The sequence below is a fragment of the Xyrauchen texanus genome, chromosome 21 (genome assembly GCF_025860055.1).
Source record: "Xyrauchen texanus isolate HMW12.3.18 chromosome 21, RBS_HiC_50CHRs, whole genome shotgun sequence".
Classification (NCBI taxonomy): domain Eukaryota; kingdom Metazoa; phylum Chordata; class Actinopteri; order Cypriniformes; family Catostomidae; genus Xyrauchen; species Xyrauchen texanus.
In genome coordinates this window covers 34,310,003-34,325,343 of record NC_068296.1, presented here as the reverse complement: position 1 = coordinate 34,325,343, position 15,341 = coordinate 34,310,003, and the positions used below count along the sequence as shown (strand labels likewise).

At 39.4% G+C, this 15,341-nt stretch overlaps 1 protein-coding gene across 2 annotated transcripts in view; it reads right to left on the bottom strand.

The window, feature by feature from the left end:
- Positions 1-15,341, bottom strand: part of LOC127661925 (contactin-5-like) — a 360,754-nt gene that overhangs the window by 247,077 nt on the left and 98,336 nt on the right. The window lies entirely within an intron of this gene.

Sequence of the window (15,341 nt, the reverse complement as noted above, 5' to 3'; positions counted from 1 at the left end):
TAAACAAATAAAGGTATCATTGGAGGTAATGCAGGTACATAGGAACAGAGGTTTCCATGGACACAGGAAAGGCTGCATCGTCATGATTTCGGTAAAGAAAGAAGCAGATTTTTTTACCGTCACTTCAATACAACAAAAAGCAAATTATTTACTTACTCTTTTACTATAAATTCTAATGTAGGATTATCCACGAACAAAGCCATCAAATGAACACAACATCACATTCCACAGATCAGAGAGTGTTCCCCCACTGAGCCATTAGAGAGCCATAAAAACTCATCCATGACACCTAAATTGCTGAAGGAGACCGTCTCTCCCATGCCTGCTTAATCTCAATTTAGGGTTAATGCTTGCTTGTTCACATAGAGAATGTTGATAACAATTAATGTCATATCTCTTGTACCGTTTTCAAGATATAAAAGATCATGATTAAACATTCACTATTTTTGAGCGGTAGTTTTTAAAAATCCTCCAAAAAGGATCATCAATCAACTTTTGATAAGGACAGCCCAGTCGACCACGTGACTCCGGAAAGTCACTTCTGAATGGCTCAGGACACATTTGGGGTGTGGCCAATTTCAAATCAAAACTTTCCCATTTCACATTATTCAAAAAGTAGTGATCCTAACTGACCTAAGACAGGGAATGTTTTCTATGATTAAAAGTCAGGAATTGTGAAAAACTGAGTTTAAATGTATTTGGCTAAGGTGTATGTACATTTCTGAATTCAAAAGTACACGGACATGAAATTATATATATATATATATATATATATATATATATATATATATATATATATATATATATATATATATTAGCAACTGTACATGTTTTGTAAGTTGAAACCTGAAGTAGTTATTCGCTCTTCCCCTTTAATCAAGTCTCACATTTGTGCAGAGAGAGAGAGAGAGAGAGAGAGTTTTTCAGCATGTGTGCAAGTGTGCATTAGTCTCCATGATCAAAGCAGAGATGAGTATGTTGCTTTAAGCATGATATTACAGACAGTTGCTTGAAAACAGTCACAGCATTTCGCATTCATTTTCATAAAAACAGAACAAACATAAATTTTTTGAGGCTGGATGCAATTAATGGAGTACTGTGAAATGCCTACAGACAGACTGGACATGCATCATCCACTCTCTCTCTCACTCTGTGTGTGTGTGTGTGTGTGTGTGTGTGTGTGTGTGTGTGTGTGTGTGTGTGTTATCCATCCATTACTAATAGCACCTGCCTTTGCCTCACCTGAGTGCACAGTGCACTGTCTTCACATGCGCGCACACACACACACACACACACACACACACACACACACACACACACACACACACACAGACCAGGACTGACTGGTGTAAACCAACAATTCTCATCATTTGTATTCATGGCACCTTGCCTATCAACAAAGATATCATTGGGAGCATTTTGCAGGACTGCCTGTTAACAATTTGTCTGTATGTCAAACCTTTTTGACGCACCATATGTTGTTGCTTTCGATTTTTCATATTTGTCTACACGAAAAACAGTTTTTTCCATTGACAAGGTAACTATACCAAGCTTTGAAACGACCTGCTTGAGTAGTTTTAAAAGCACCAGTAGCACAGGTGTGAATGAACGTTGAGAGTTTCAGCAAAGGGACAGACTTTCAGAGAATAACAACTTACATTGCTTACTCAAAGCTAGTGTATGGCTTCAGGAGACTGGGAATATAGCACTCGAGTCATATGGACTAGCATAATTGCTGAATTAAACACTTTTTATCCAACTTTTTTTTTTTTTTAAAGAGGAACATTTTGAAATTTGGCTCACTGACAGGGGTCTCTAGGACAAATTCTATAGTGCCACCATCAGTTTTAAAATTCACTTTCCTTTTTCACTTAACTTTTGAAAATTTTGGCATAAAAAAAGTCACGCTAGCTTGAAGAGAAGAAAACTGAAAATGTGACAAGACTGTCAGTTGATTTTGGCATTCAGACAAGGTCGAATGACTCCTGTGGCAGAACGCCCTGCCTCATAGGGCTGTACTTCAGCCAGGCCCACGATGGGAGTTGGGCAGGAGAAGTGGCGCATAATTATAATAAGCCTAATTTGGACAGCAGATGATGAGCCTCATCAACGCTGCCTCTTCTCGGGGAGCCAGCTTCAATTTATATACTGGTGTCCTTTCAGATCCAGGAGCAGAGCAGGGAGGGTACCAGCTAAATTAGGTGTGCACCGGACCTGCACCCTTCGACCCCCGGCGTGAATTAGATATGAATTGGAGCATGTGTAGCTGCTGACGGGCACGGATGCTGGGCCGTCCTGACCCTCACACCAGGGAGGGAAATGCGTGCGGCTGCCAGACTCCGCCCACATCCTAGATCCTCCTGTGAACACTCCCCATCCTTGCACAATGCCCCCTCTCTCAACAAGGATGTCACAGTCCCCTTCATTTTAGAAACGAATTCCCTAATGAACACTTTATAACCATTTTTGAACTTTTTTATGTTTATTTTAATTTCCAATAAATGCCTTTTAGAGGCTTGACACCACACCCAGTGTGTCTGTCTCTTGCTCAACCTGCCACACCCCTGTTAATCAATCACGCACAGTTATCAACTGAAAAAGTAAAAGTCTCATAATGGACAGATAATTGGCCTTGGCCAATATACTGGATTATCTATAAGTTGCTTTTATGATACTATTAAGGTTCTTTATACTCTTTTTTTTTTTTTTTTAGCTTGACAGCCCAGAATAACTTTGAGTGAAAGGAGCTGTGTCATTGGGGTGGGGTGGTGGGGAATCCTGAGGGACTGGTACTCCTGTGTATACTTACTAATGCAGGCTTGCCGTCAGGCCTGTCTAAAGTTCATTGCACTTGGCTGCTTCACATCAGGCAGTGTGCAGTGAGCTTTGTCACTGTAAATTCTCTTTCTTTCTCCTCTCACTCTCCCTCCCACTAACAATGTAGAAACAGAAGGACCAGAAATCTAATTTCTCATGATGCTGAGATATATCCCACATTTACAGACCAGAGGAGGATGTTCTGTCTTTGACAATTATGTCAGCTTGTAATTCCCTTTCTACTCATGAAGGCCTAACAGTTCAATTCATTACATTGCTATGTACAGCACTGCATTTCAATAGCCACATTAAGCCGTGTTCTTGAGGGGAAACATAGGTGTGTTAAACCGCTTTCTCTTAATCCCTTAAGCAGCATAGGGAAAATCGACGTTCTTGTTTACGTGATATTTCAGAATGCCGTTTTCTGCCAAAAAAATACAACCATTTTCTTAGGTGCATGTAAACATGGTCAGTGCAATAGATAGTCCCCTGTTTGTAAATGTTAGTTATTAACATAATCATCATGAGGAAATGACATTGATGTTGCAATAAGACGCTTTCTGGCATCCTTGTAAACGTAGTCATTGTTACTGGTGCAGTGTGTAATTTGTACAGCACTTGTGGCAGCAACTGGATTTGCAAAAATAATGATTGTTTCCAACCACTCAATAAAACAAGAAAAAAAAAGAAAAAAGATTCTATCATTATCATTACGGGCATGGTCACAAGACATGCACAAACCTATGCCGTTTGACATCATTAAAGTTAAACCTGGCAAAGTAGGTATATTTGCACAGCTATTATTGGATTGTTTTACAGTATTTGGGTCAATGGTGTGACTATATTTTTTCCAGATTCTATTTTGTCCATGTGATGTGATGTGTTTGTGTGATTTGTTTTTAGGTCAAAAACTGGTAATTACAAGGGTATTATGCTATAAATGTAGTTAATGAGGACATTTCTAGTGTCCCCATAATTCAAATCTCTTTAAAAAAAAAAAACATACTAAACAATGTTATTTTGAAAATTAAAAAATGCAAAAAGTTTTTTGTGAGGGTTAGGTTTATGGGTAGGGTTAGGGGATAGAATCTATAGTCTATAATCTTTATTTAAAGCAGTAATGTCAATTAAGCAATTCAAGTGGTAATCTGAAGACAAAAATAACAAAATGACAAAAATAAACGAATAAATAAAAAAATACGTCTCATTCAAGATGACATTCTTGAAAATGATCTTTATTATTTCTTCAAAAAATAAACTGTGAAACTATTTATTCATATTTTGACATTTTTTCCAGCAAATCAATTTCAGGTGGTGTAACCAACAAGAATGTAGCCATTCTTTTGTCATGTGACTAAAAACAGTCCCTTTTTGATCCTCATAACAGTGTGTGAAAATAAAAACACGGAAACACTCTTAACCCTTACTGCTTAATGATATTTCATCGCCTAGTCCACACAAGGAACAATAGTGTGAAGTTCTATGTCAAGTTTCATGCAGTGGACTCAGTAGAGTGCAACAGTAGAGAGATGGGCTTTGTTCCATATTTTTGCAAATTTTGCATTTGAACTAATGTGTACCTTGCGGGCAGGACCCTTAGAGATGGCATACACTAGAGCCTTTGAAGCCATTAAAGGTGCTGTAAGTGATTTTGTCATGGAAAGGTATGCAAAAAAATAATACTACTACCTGAAAGATATCACTGAAATAACTGCTCTGAATTATCACACCGATCATTGTTATAATCTTTGTAAAAAGTTAAATAAAATGTGTCTGCAAACCGCGTGCGTGTGCGTGTGTGTGTGTCGTGCACGCTATATTGTTTGACTGGTCCCAGAATACGCACTGCTAGATTTAGAGTCGGTTATCCACAGTGTGTGTAAAATTACCGTTGTTCTTTCTTAGTATCTGAGGTCTCTAAACTCCTCCCCTCCAACCACCCCACCACCTGTTCCCTTGACCCAATCCTTCTCACCTTCTCCAGGTCATCTCTCCGTCTATCCTACCTGCACTCACACACATAATCAACACGTCTCTACTTACAGGCACATTTCCCATTACATTTAAGCAGGCTCGAGTAACTCCGCTACTGAAGAAACCTGCACTTGACCCCACAAAAATAGAACACTACAGACCAGTCTTTCTCATTCATGGCAAAAACACTTGAAAGGGCAGTTTTCAATCAAATCTCTGCCTATTTCTCACAGAACAAACTGCTGGATGACAATCAGTCAGGCTTAAAAAGTGGACTCTCCACTGAGACTACCCTGCTGTGTGTCACTGAGTCTCTGAGATGGGCGAAAGCTGAATCCAGATCATCCGTCTTGATTCTACTGGACCTCTCTGCAGCCTTTGACACAGTCAACCATCAGATTCTGCTCTCCACCAATCCTCGTTGATATCTTCCTGTCTGGCAGATATCTCGGCCTGGATGAAGGAACACCACCTGCAACTCAATCCAGCCAAAAATGAACTCCTGGTCTTTCCAGCCAACCCTGCTGTTGAACACAACATCACCATGCAGCTGGGTTCGACTACAGTAACGCCTTCAAAAACGATCAGGAATCTAGGGGTAACCATTGATAACAAGCTAAATTTCACGGACCACATCTCAAAGATTGGAAGATCATGTAGATTTACACTTTACAATATCAGGAAGATAAGACCCTTCTTATCTGAACATGCCACACAACTGCTTGTTCAGTCACTTGTCATAACTAGACTTTACTACTGTAACGCTTTCATTGCAGGCCTCCCTGCATGTGCAATTAGACCTCTGCAAATGATCCAGAATGCAGCAGCATGCCTGGTCTTTAATGAACCAAAGAGAGCACATGTTACACCACTCCTTGTCTCTCTCCACTGGCTACCGGTCGATGCACGTATCAAATTCAAGGCTCTGATGCTGGCATACAGAACAGTCACTGGGTCTGCTCCAACATACCTAAAATCATTTCTGCGGAGCTACACACCCACTAGAAGCCTGTGTTTAGCTAAGGAACATCGCCTTGTTGTACCAACACAAAGAGGCACCAAAACACTTTTTCGGACTTTCAACTTCATCATACCACGCTGGTGGAATGACCTCCCCAACTCCATCCGTGAAGCAGACTCACTCTCTATCTTCAAAAAACGACTTAAAATGCATCTTTTTCAAAAGCACTTAACTAGTCACTAACAAAAAAAAATTGCACGTATATGTTTTGAATACTATTCTGATGCTAGTAAAACTTTGAAATATGGCACTTTTTTACCACTGTCTCCTAAAGATGATTCGCTTATGTTTTCCTCTTTTGTAAGTTTGCATTGGATAAAAGTGTCTGCCAAATGGATACAAGTAAATGTAAATGTAACTTAGGACACTCAAGAGACTTTTCTACTAACTCTGAAAAACACCAAAAGCTTATCTGCATGAACGTGCCATAGGCATGCTGTATGGAGGCATGAGGACTGCAGATGTGGCCAGGGCAATAAATTGCAATGTCCATACAGTGAGACACCTAAGACAGCACAACAGGGAGACAGGAAGGACAGCTGATCGTCCTCGCAGTGAAAGACCACATGTAACAATACCTGCACTGGATCGGTACATCCGAATATCACACCTACGGGACAGATACAGGATGGCAACAACTGCCCGAGTTACACCAGGAACGCAAAATCCCTCCATCAGTGCTCAGACTGTCCGCAATAGGCTGAGAGAGGCTGGAATGAGGGCTTTTTGGCCAGTTGTAAGGCCGGTCCATACCAGACATCACCGGTAACAATGTGGCACAAACCCACCTTCGCTGGACCAGACAATACTGGCAAAAAGTGTTCATCACTGACGAGTCTTGGTTTTGTCTCACCAGGGGTGATGGTCAGACTCGCGTTTATCTTCAAAGGAATGAGTGTTACACTGAGACCTGGTCTCTGGATTGGGATCGATTTGGAGGTGGAGAGTCTATCATGGTCTCGGGCTGTGTGTCACAGCATCATCAGATTGAGCTTGTTGTCATTGCAGGCAATCTCAATGCTGTGTGTTATAGGGAAGATATCCTCTTCCCTCATGTGGTACCCTTCCTGCAGGCTCATCCTGACATGAACCTCCAGCATGACAATGCCACCAGCCATACTGATTGTTCAGTTGTTCTTGCAAGACAGGAATGTCAGTGTTCTGCCATGGCCAGCGAAGAGCCCAGATCTCAATCCCATTGAGCATGTCTTGGACCTGTTGGATCGGATGGTGAGGGCTAGGGCCATTCCCCCCAGAAATGTCCGGGAACTTGCAAGTGCCTTGGTGGAAGAGTGGAATAATATCTCACAGCAAGAAATGGAAGCGCAGCATAGTTATAGCGGGAAGACTAGCAGCTGTACATCATCACATCATTAGCGGGGTAATTCCTAGCCAATTGCATGTAAGCCATTGCTTTATAAGTCTGCTCACAATCTATCACATTGCTGTTTCAGTGTGCTAACAGGGCAACCTCCACCACCCCACCACCACCAGTTGAGCCCTGTCCCGCACAGGGGTAGGCTCCTCACCCCTGCCTATTATCTTCAGCAGGAGATGACGGTTCCGGGTACAACTCCCTCTGACCGCCGGACGGGGCCTACGCCAAAGAGAGAGACATTACTTTCTGTATTATATTTACAGGTGAAACTCGAAAAATTAGATTATCGTGCAAAAGTTCATTAATTTCAGTAATTCAACTTAAAAGGTGAAACTAATATATTATATAGACTCATTACAAGCAAAGTAAGATATTTCAAGCCTTTATTTGATATAATTTTGATGATTATGGCTTACAGCTTATGAAAACCCCAAATTCAGAATCTCAGAAAATTAGAATATTGTGAAAAGGTTCAGTATTGTAGGCTCAAAGTGTCACACTCTAATCAGCTAAACACCTGCAAAGGGTTCCTGAGCCTTTAAATGGTCTCTCAGTCTGGTTCAGTTGAATTCACAATCATGGGGAAGACTGCTGACCTGACAGTTGTGCAGAAAACCATCATTGACACCCTCCACAAGAAGGGAAAGCCTCAAAAGGTAATTGCAAAAGAAGTTGGATGTTCTCAAAGTGCTGTATCAAAGCACATTAATAGAAAGTTAAGTGGAAGGGAAAAGTGTGGAAGAAAAAGGTGCACAAGCAGCAGGGATGACCGTAGCCTGGAGAGGATTGTCAGGAAAAGGCCATTCAAATGTGTGGGGGAGCTTCACAAGGAGTGGATTGAGGCTGGAGTTACTGCATCAAGAGCCACCACACACAGACGGGTCCTGGACATGGGCTTCAAATGTCAAACGTCTTACCTGGGCTAAAGAAAAAAAACTGGTCTGTTGCTCAGTGGTCCAAAGTCCTCTTTTCTGATGAGAGCAAATTTTGCATCTCATTTGGAAACCAAGGTCCCAGAGTCTGGAGGAAGAATGGAGAGGCACACAATCCAAGATGCTTGAAGTCCAGTGTGAAGTTTCCACAGTCTGTGTTGGTTTGGGGATCCATGTCATCGGCTGGTGTTGGTCCACTGTGCTTTATTAAGTCCAGAGTCAACGCAGCCGTCTACCGGACATTTTAGAGCACTTCATGCTTCCTTCAGCAGACATGCTTTATGGAGATGCTGACTTCATTTTCCAGCAGGACTTGGCACCTGCCCACACTGCCAAAAGTACCAAAACCTGGTTCAATGACCATGGTATTACTGTGCTTGATTGGCCAGCAAACTCGCTTGACCTGAACCCCATAGAGAATCTATGGGGCATTGCTAAGAGAAAGATGAGAGACATGAGACCAAACAATGCAGAAGAGCTGAAGGCCGCTATTGAAGCATCTTGGTCTTCCATAACACCTCAGCAGTGCCACAGGCTGATAGCATCCATGCCACGCGCATTGAGGCAGTAATTAATGCAAAAGGGGCCCAAACCAAGTACTGAGTACATATGCATGATTATACTTTTCAGAGGGCCGACATTTCTGTATTTAAAATCCTTTTTTTATTGATTTCATGTAATATTGTAATTTTCTGAGATTCTGAATTTGGGGTTTTCATAAGCTGTAAGCCATAATCATCAAAATTATATCAAATAAAGGCTTGAAATATCTTACTTTGCTTGTAATGAGTCTATATAATATATTAGTTTCACCTTTTAAGTTGAATTACTGAAATTAATGAACTTTTGCACGATATTCTAATTTTTCGAGTTTCACCTGTATCAAATAAATGGCATCTTAAACTTCACTCAAGCCTGCATGTCTTCCCGATAGAACTGGCAAATCTGGTGCAGTCCATGAAGAGGAAATGCGCTGTGGTGCTTAATGCAGCTGGTGGCCTCATCAGATACTGACTGTTAATTTTGATTTTGACCCCCGTTTATGTCTTAGTTGTTCAATATTTTTATGTACATACAAATATTTACACGTTATGTTTGCTGAAAATAAAAGCAGTTGAAAGTGAGAGGATGTTTCTTATTTTGCTGAGTTTAGAAACATTACTGAAATCAACAGCAATGACATTGCTAGGTCAAAGCTAACAGCTTAAATCTCTGACACTCTTGCTTTTAACCCTTACTTCTTAGTAATAGTCCATCACCTATTCCTTAGCTGAGGTGCATATCATACTAATGTAAAATAAAAGGAGCACATGCTCAAAATGTTAATCTGTTAGACTATTACGTATATGATGATGATATTGATATGAAAATGATCAAATAAATGATTTACAATTTAGTGCCATTACCTTGTTAATATGTAATTGTGTAATCTATAAAAGTAACGGTAGTCTGATTAAAATGTAATTTAATTAAAAGTACTTGTTTTTTGTAATCTGATTACATAATCCCAATTACATGTAATCTGATACTACCCAGCACTGTGTGTGTGTGTGTGTGTGTGTGTGTGTGTGTGTGTGTGTGTGTGTATATATATATATATATTTACAGTATTATGCTAAACATGTTTTCCAAAAACATATTAAATCAACATGGACACAAATATTACATTGCCACAAACCTGACACATAATTTAAACTAAATATTAAAAAGATCATCCTGGAAAACTTTATTGGTCAATGACCCATGAGTGAGTGACATGAGTGAGTGTCAAAGAAACCACCCCTAAAGGAAAAGGGAAATTACCATTTTAAGTACCTGTATGCCATAAACTATTCTGTTGTTCCTTGGTTTGCCTTTAAGAGGCCTCTTCATTGCAGTTACACACAGACTGCAGGATTCTAGTTTTTAACTGCTCCATCAGTAAGAGCCTATTTGCAAAGCCTGCATTACACTCTGGTAGACTGAGCAACAATCTGCACTGTAATGTGGCACACACAATTTTGGATTAAACTGAAATGATTAGGGATCTTCAGACACTGTTTTCTAATATTAAGTTCCTTCAGCAGGATATGCAGAGTCCAGCCAGAAACTGCACAAGGTTTGACAGACTTCACCACATTTTATTGTTATCATTAGTTTGTCCGTTGTTACCATGACTCACCACGACTGGGCGGACTAGGTTTTTGATCTCCAACTAGGCATTGTTAAGGCATGGGTTTCTTGCATCAAAAGGTTTAGATTCAAGCCTTCAAGTTTTGAGTTCTAAAAGTATATTTTCATGGTACATCGAACTCTTTCATTTCAAAAGGTCAAGGCAGATTTAATTTCTTATGATATGACCCCATTTCACCGGGGTAGGACAAAATGGTTCAACATCAAAAAGGAGCAACATCAAGTTTAAATGGTCCAAACTAATAGTTCTGAACTTGTTAAAACTAAATTTGTCTAACTACAAAGCTAGCTAGTATTCAGATCACATGGTAAAATGTCTTTGACATTCTAATTCCACTGATGATGAAACAACACCAAAAAGGATAAAATGGAGTGAGGGGTTATGCTCTCCCTTTGAAGTGAACACTGACAATAACAAAGTGTGGCCACTATCTCTTATGTAGTTCATACTCTTTTACAGAGCATGTCTGTCCTAATAGCGAGATGAAACAGTGTCCACCCTCCTGCTAATTCTTTAAAAGGCTGTACGAGGGCATAAATAAAAGAGTGGAGATAAAAAAATAAAAAAAAAACAGTGACACAGTGCTCATTTGTCATGAGGAGGATCAGATGGCTCTCTTTGAATTCCTCATTAATTAAATGAGGCAGATAAAGTGTAAGTTCACACAGGGGACGGGGATTAGAGCGGCTCCAGGGCCTTGATGACACCGCCACAGTGACCTGAGCAGGACAGAGAGGATGCTGGAGATCAAACAGGGGTTTTTGTGTACAGGGATTTCTATTGGCTTCATCTGCAAAGGGTTATCTTTGTAAATCATGCTTCTGGGTCTTGTGGGTCAGGAAAGGTAGGAAAAGCTAATTTTGTTTTCTTTTTTTTTTAAATGGAGGGTATCCTGCTTGTCATTACCCAAGAGATATAATACTACTTTTTTATTTCTAGAAATGGCAAATATAGTATGTTTTCTTCAACTACGGGCACTTTTGGGCAGGTTTCAGTACTTTTTAATTTTTTTTATAAACTTTCGCTACATCTCAAATTATGTATGATGTTTGATAGCATTTGGTGGTGTAAAATGCATGTTAACTTTTTATGTCTTTTTTATTCATAACTAACATTGAATGTACTTTAAATAAGTGGTTCTCAACCTTATTGACACCTGATGCCCCTTCATTTTCCAAGAAACCCTAAGAATCTAGGAGTGTCAAAAGATGAAAATACTTAATTTTGGGATTCTAGACATTTAAGGAACTGTCAGTTTATATAAGATTTAAATTATTCAAATAATGTCTTGATTGTAAATAAAGCAGAATAAAAAAATCCTGTTTACAAGTAATATTTACCTTGATTTCTTTGTTTTCTTCATACATCATGTCCCATATTTAATCTCAAGCATGCTCTTCACTGATACTCTTGTCTCGTTGGTAAACTTACTTTTTGAAAAAGTTTTATTAGTGGCACACTTTTGGTGAAAATGAAAAAGCATTGATAACAGTACAAATGTATATTTTTTTTTAGAGATGGATTTTAATATTTTAATATTTAATGGCTTTCTGGCACAGAGGTAAACAATAAAATGTGTGAATGAAAGTTCTTCAGCTGAAAACAGTCTGTGCTTACTGAAATCTGAATCACTGCCTCCACTCGTCAAGGCTGGAAGTGTTGTTGAATGTATGAGCCCATGCAAGCTCCAGTGTCTGGGTGAAATGTCGTATTTGTAGTTGTGAATTATGCAATAGTCAACAGGAATGCATATTTTATATGCATTATATATGGAGTGGTGGTGGTGTAGTGGTCTAAAGCACATAACTGGTAATCTGGTAATCAGAATGTCGCTGGTTCGATCCCCACAGTCACCACCATTGTGTCCAAGCGTCTGCCAAAATGCATAAAAAAATTAAGAAATATATATATATTTTATCATCCCTAAGCCATAACCCCAACCCTAACATCAAAGAAGTTATCAGTCCGACGAGGCCGGTAGAGGTTTGTGTTTCTTAACACATAAGAGTATTCCCAATCACTTGCACACAGTGAGGTATAGATATTCTAAACTGATTAAAGGAAAGTATAACACTGGAACTGGATCAGGAGAGAAAAAAATGGTATTGTGCATCCTAGACTAGAACCTGTGTCTCTGAGGCTGTTCGCACAACACGCTTTGGAAAAGGTAAACACATTTGAATTGATGCAGATGTGTCTGATCGGAGATGGTCAGCAACTTGAGAACGGGGTCAGTGTCAGGGTACGGGATCATTTGGTAGTGACATGTCAAGTTCCATTGTGATCATGTTGAACTGAAGGCCTCTTCTTTCTGCTGGCGCCCATGCTGCATGGGAATCTACATATTCTAAATCTCAGCTTCTGGTGTGACAGTATTATTCAGTAATTATTCAGACTAATAATGTACTTAACTATTATGAACTTTCTGGAAGGCTCTCGTTTAAGGTCTGTGGGAGGATAAGAAATAGAGGATGGAAGGCGGATAGTAAGAAAAGTAACTGGACTGATGTGTGTCATAAGTTTAGCATAAATGGGCAGCTCCCATCTCGTTTTGACAAATAAATTATCCACAAAAGAACCTCTGGGAGAGTGATATGTTATCTCTAAGAAGAGAAAAAGAAAGCTGAAATGGATTCCTACATTCAGGAGAGGCCACCGAGAGTTAGAGGACTCGCTGCCATCCACCAGGGGAGGAGTGAGCAGTCGAATTGTCGTAATCAGCTGGGAGGGGGAGAAATAATAGCTGGGAGCGGCAGTTTGAAAGAGAGAGAAAGAGAGAGCCACATGCGGCCGCTGTGTGTGTATGTGTGTGCTTATGTTTGTTTACGTTCATTTATGTAATTAAAGTTTCGTTGATTGCTCAGCAAGTTTCCACCTCCTCCTTGCCCATCCTTCACCCCATTACAAATGATAAGATGAATTCATTAATTATATACTGTCCATTTAAGGTGTTATAATGCGTAACGTCCCTTGGTGGGTTTCGTCTTGGTGGACTAGATCTTGTTGTTGCAACTGCAGAGTAAGTACGAAGACTTACTATTGTTAGAACATCCAATGCTGTTGCTGCACAATTAGACATGCATAACCTGTGTTGCAACAAGCATGTAGGACTATGTGCTGTACAATTAGACATTATTACAATCCCCTTAAAACAGATCTAGACTTTGGAGTTGGGGAGGAGGAGGGCTTCAGAGAGAAAATTCTAGTAGTGCACTGCAGTAAAATCAGATAGACAAATAGAGAGTACGCAAGTTGATTGTGAGCCAATTAGTGGTGGCGATTTTGATTCATCCCAGTAACACCTGTGTTTTAAATTTAAAAAAAAATAAAAAATGTTTATTAAAGTTTCATTAACATCCATATGTTCTTGTATGTCATCCCTCACTTTTATTCATAATTAATCCATCCCATTTTCTGTTGAACAAAATTGCCAAAGTAAAAAAAAACTAGCCTCCTCTCATTCAGCCAGTCAGCGGATCCTCGTTCATGAACGAGATGACTGAAGACTCATTCACACCAAGACTGACTTTTCGCTGCAAATGTTTTTGTTCCGAACAAGTTTTTAATACATGTATAAATAAAAAGACAGAAGAATTGGGACATGCAACAGTGCTCTTTTCTCATCTCACTTCAGATTCAATATTCCTCAAAATGCATCAAAAACATAGAAGAACATAAAGAAACTGTTATGCCAAATTATGTAAACAACTGTACAGGGTGAAACAGTTTTTAATTTAAGTCGTGTAGCTCTTGGTGTGAATAGTGTTTGTTCAGAGGCTAAAACCAGTTATATGCTCCTTCATAGCCCCCACTTGAATGCTATTGGCTTGTGCTATAGTCTTTAAAAGCAGGACAAAGAAACACAAATGGAATTTGCATGTCTACAGATGTATGAAGACACCATAACTGTTTAAACACCATAAAAAATTTTTAAACAAATTATGAGAAAGCAGGTTTTATTTTTCCTATATTTTTTTTGTCAAATCCCTCATGAAAATCGAAGCTTCACGAGTTAAAATTTGCCTAAAAATTTGCCTTTGAAAATAACAAGCGGCAAATTTGTGGCAAGTTTAGATTTTTTGTAAGGGATATGCTAAAATTCACTTTTACCCAAAAACTTTCAGAAAATCTTAAATATTTTACACTGGACAAAAGCACAACTTTTCCATTCAAAATGCATGTAATTTTAACTATATGGTCCTCAGATATTTTTACACATTTATAAATTGGGGATTATGTCATGTGCAAACTAGGGCTGGACTGGTAATCTGGCATACCGGGCATTTTCCCGGTGGGCCGACGCACTTTGGGGCCGATCAAGGGTGGACTGGCCATCGGGAAAAACGAGCGGGCCGGTGGGTCGGCCGCAAATTCGTAAACAATATTTGTGGCGAATCGCAAGCTCATTTTGCATGTGAACGAGCTGCAAATTTGTGGCAAGTTTAGGTTTTTTGTAAGGGAAATCAGCCTTGCACTTCAAAATAGAGCTCATTTGCCTCAAAAAAGTGGGACTTCATTGAACAAGAAATATGAGTCAGTGTATGGAGGTAAACGAGAAACATTTGTTAATTTAAAAGATTCATACAAAATATCGATTTGTTCACAAACAAAACATCACTAGAGCCAATTGGCTAACAGATTGCAATTCAAATGACCTACCATTTTGTGCCCTGTAGAATTTGTATAACTTAACTTATGATCGTTTAAATGAATTTATCGTATTTACAATTGAATTTCATTTTAATCATATTTCCATATGACATACAACAGTTTGAAAAGCCCAAATCTAGACAGTACTGGGTATAGTTTAATTTTCTGTTCAGCTGTTTCAGTTAGGCTGATGATTCTCAGAACTTACCAAGAACTAGCCATCCCCAATAAACTTTAACAAGTCCACTGGAGTTCAAAACAATTATCCATATACTGTAAAAACGAGCTTACACCACCAACCTAACAAACACATCCTGTCCACTCAATATCTGTAGGAGAATGAAGCATTGTTTCTCGAAAGGGCTGAGGCGTTGCCAATCAACAGCTCAGTAGATG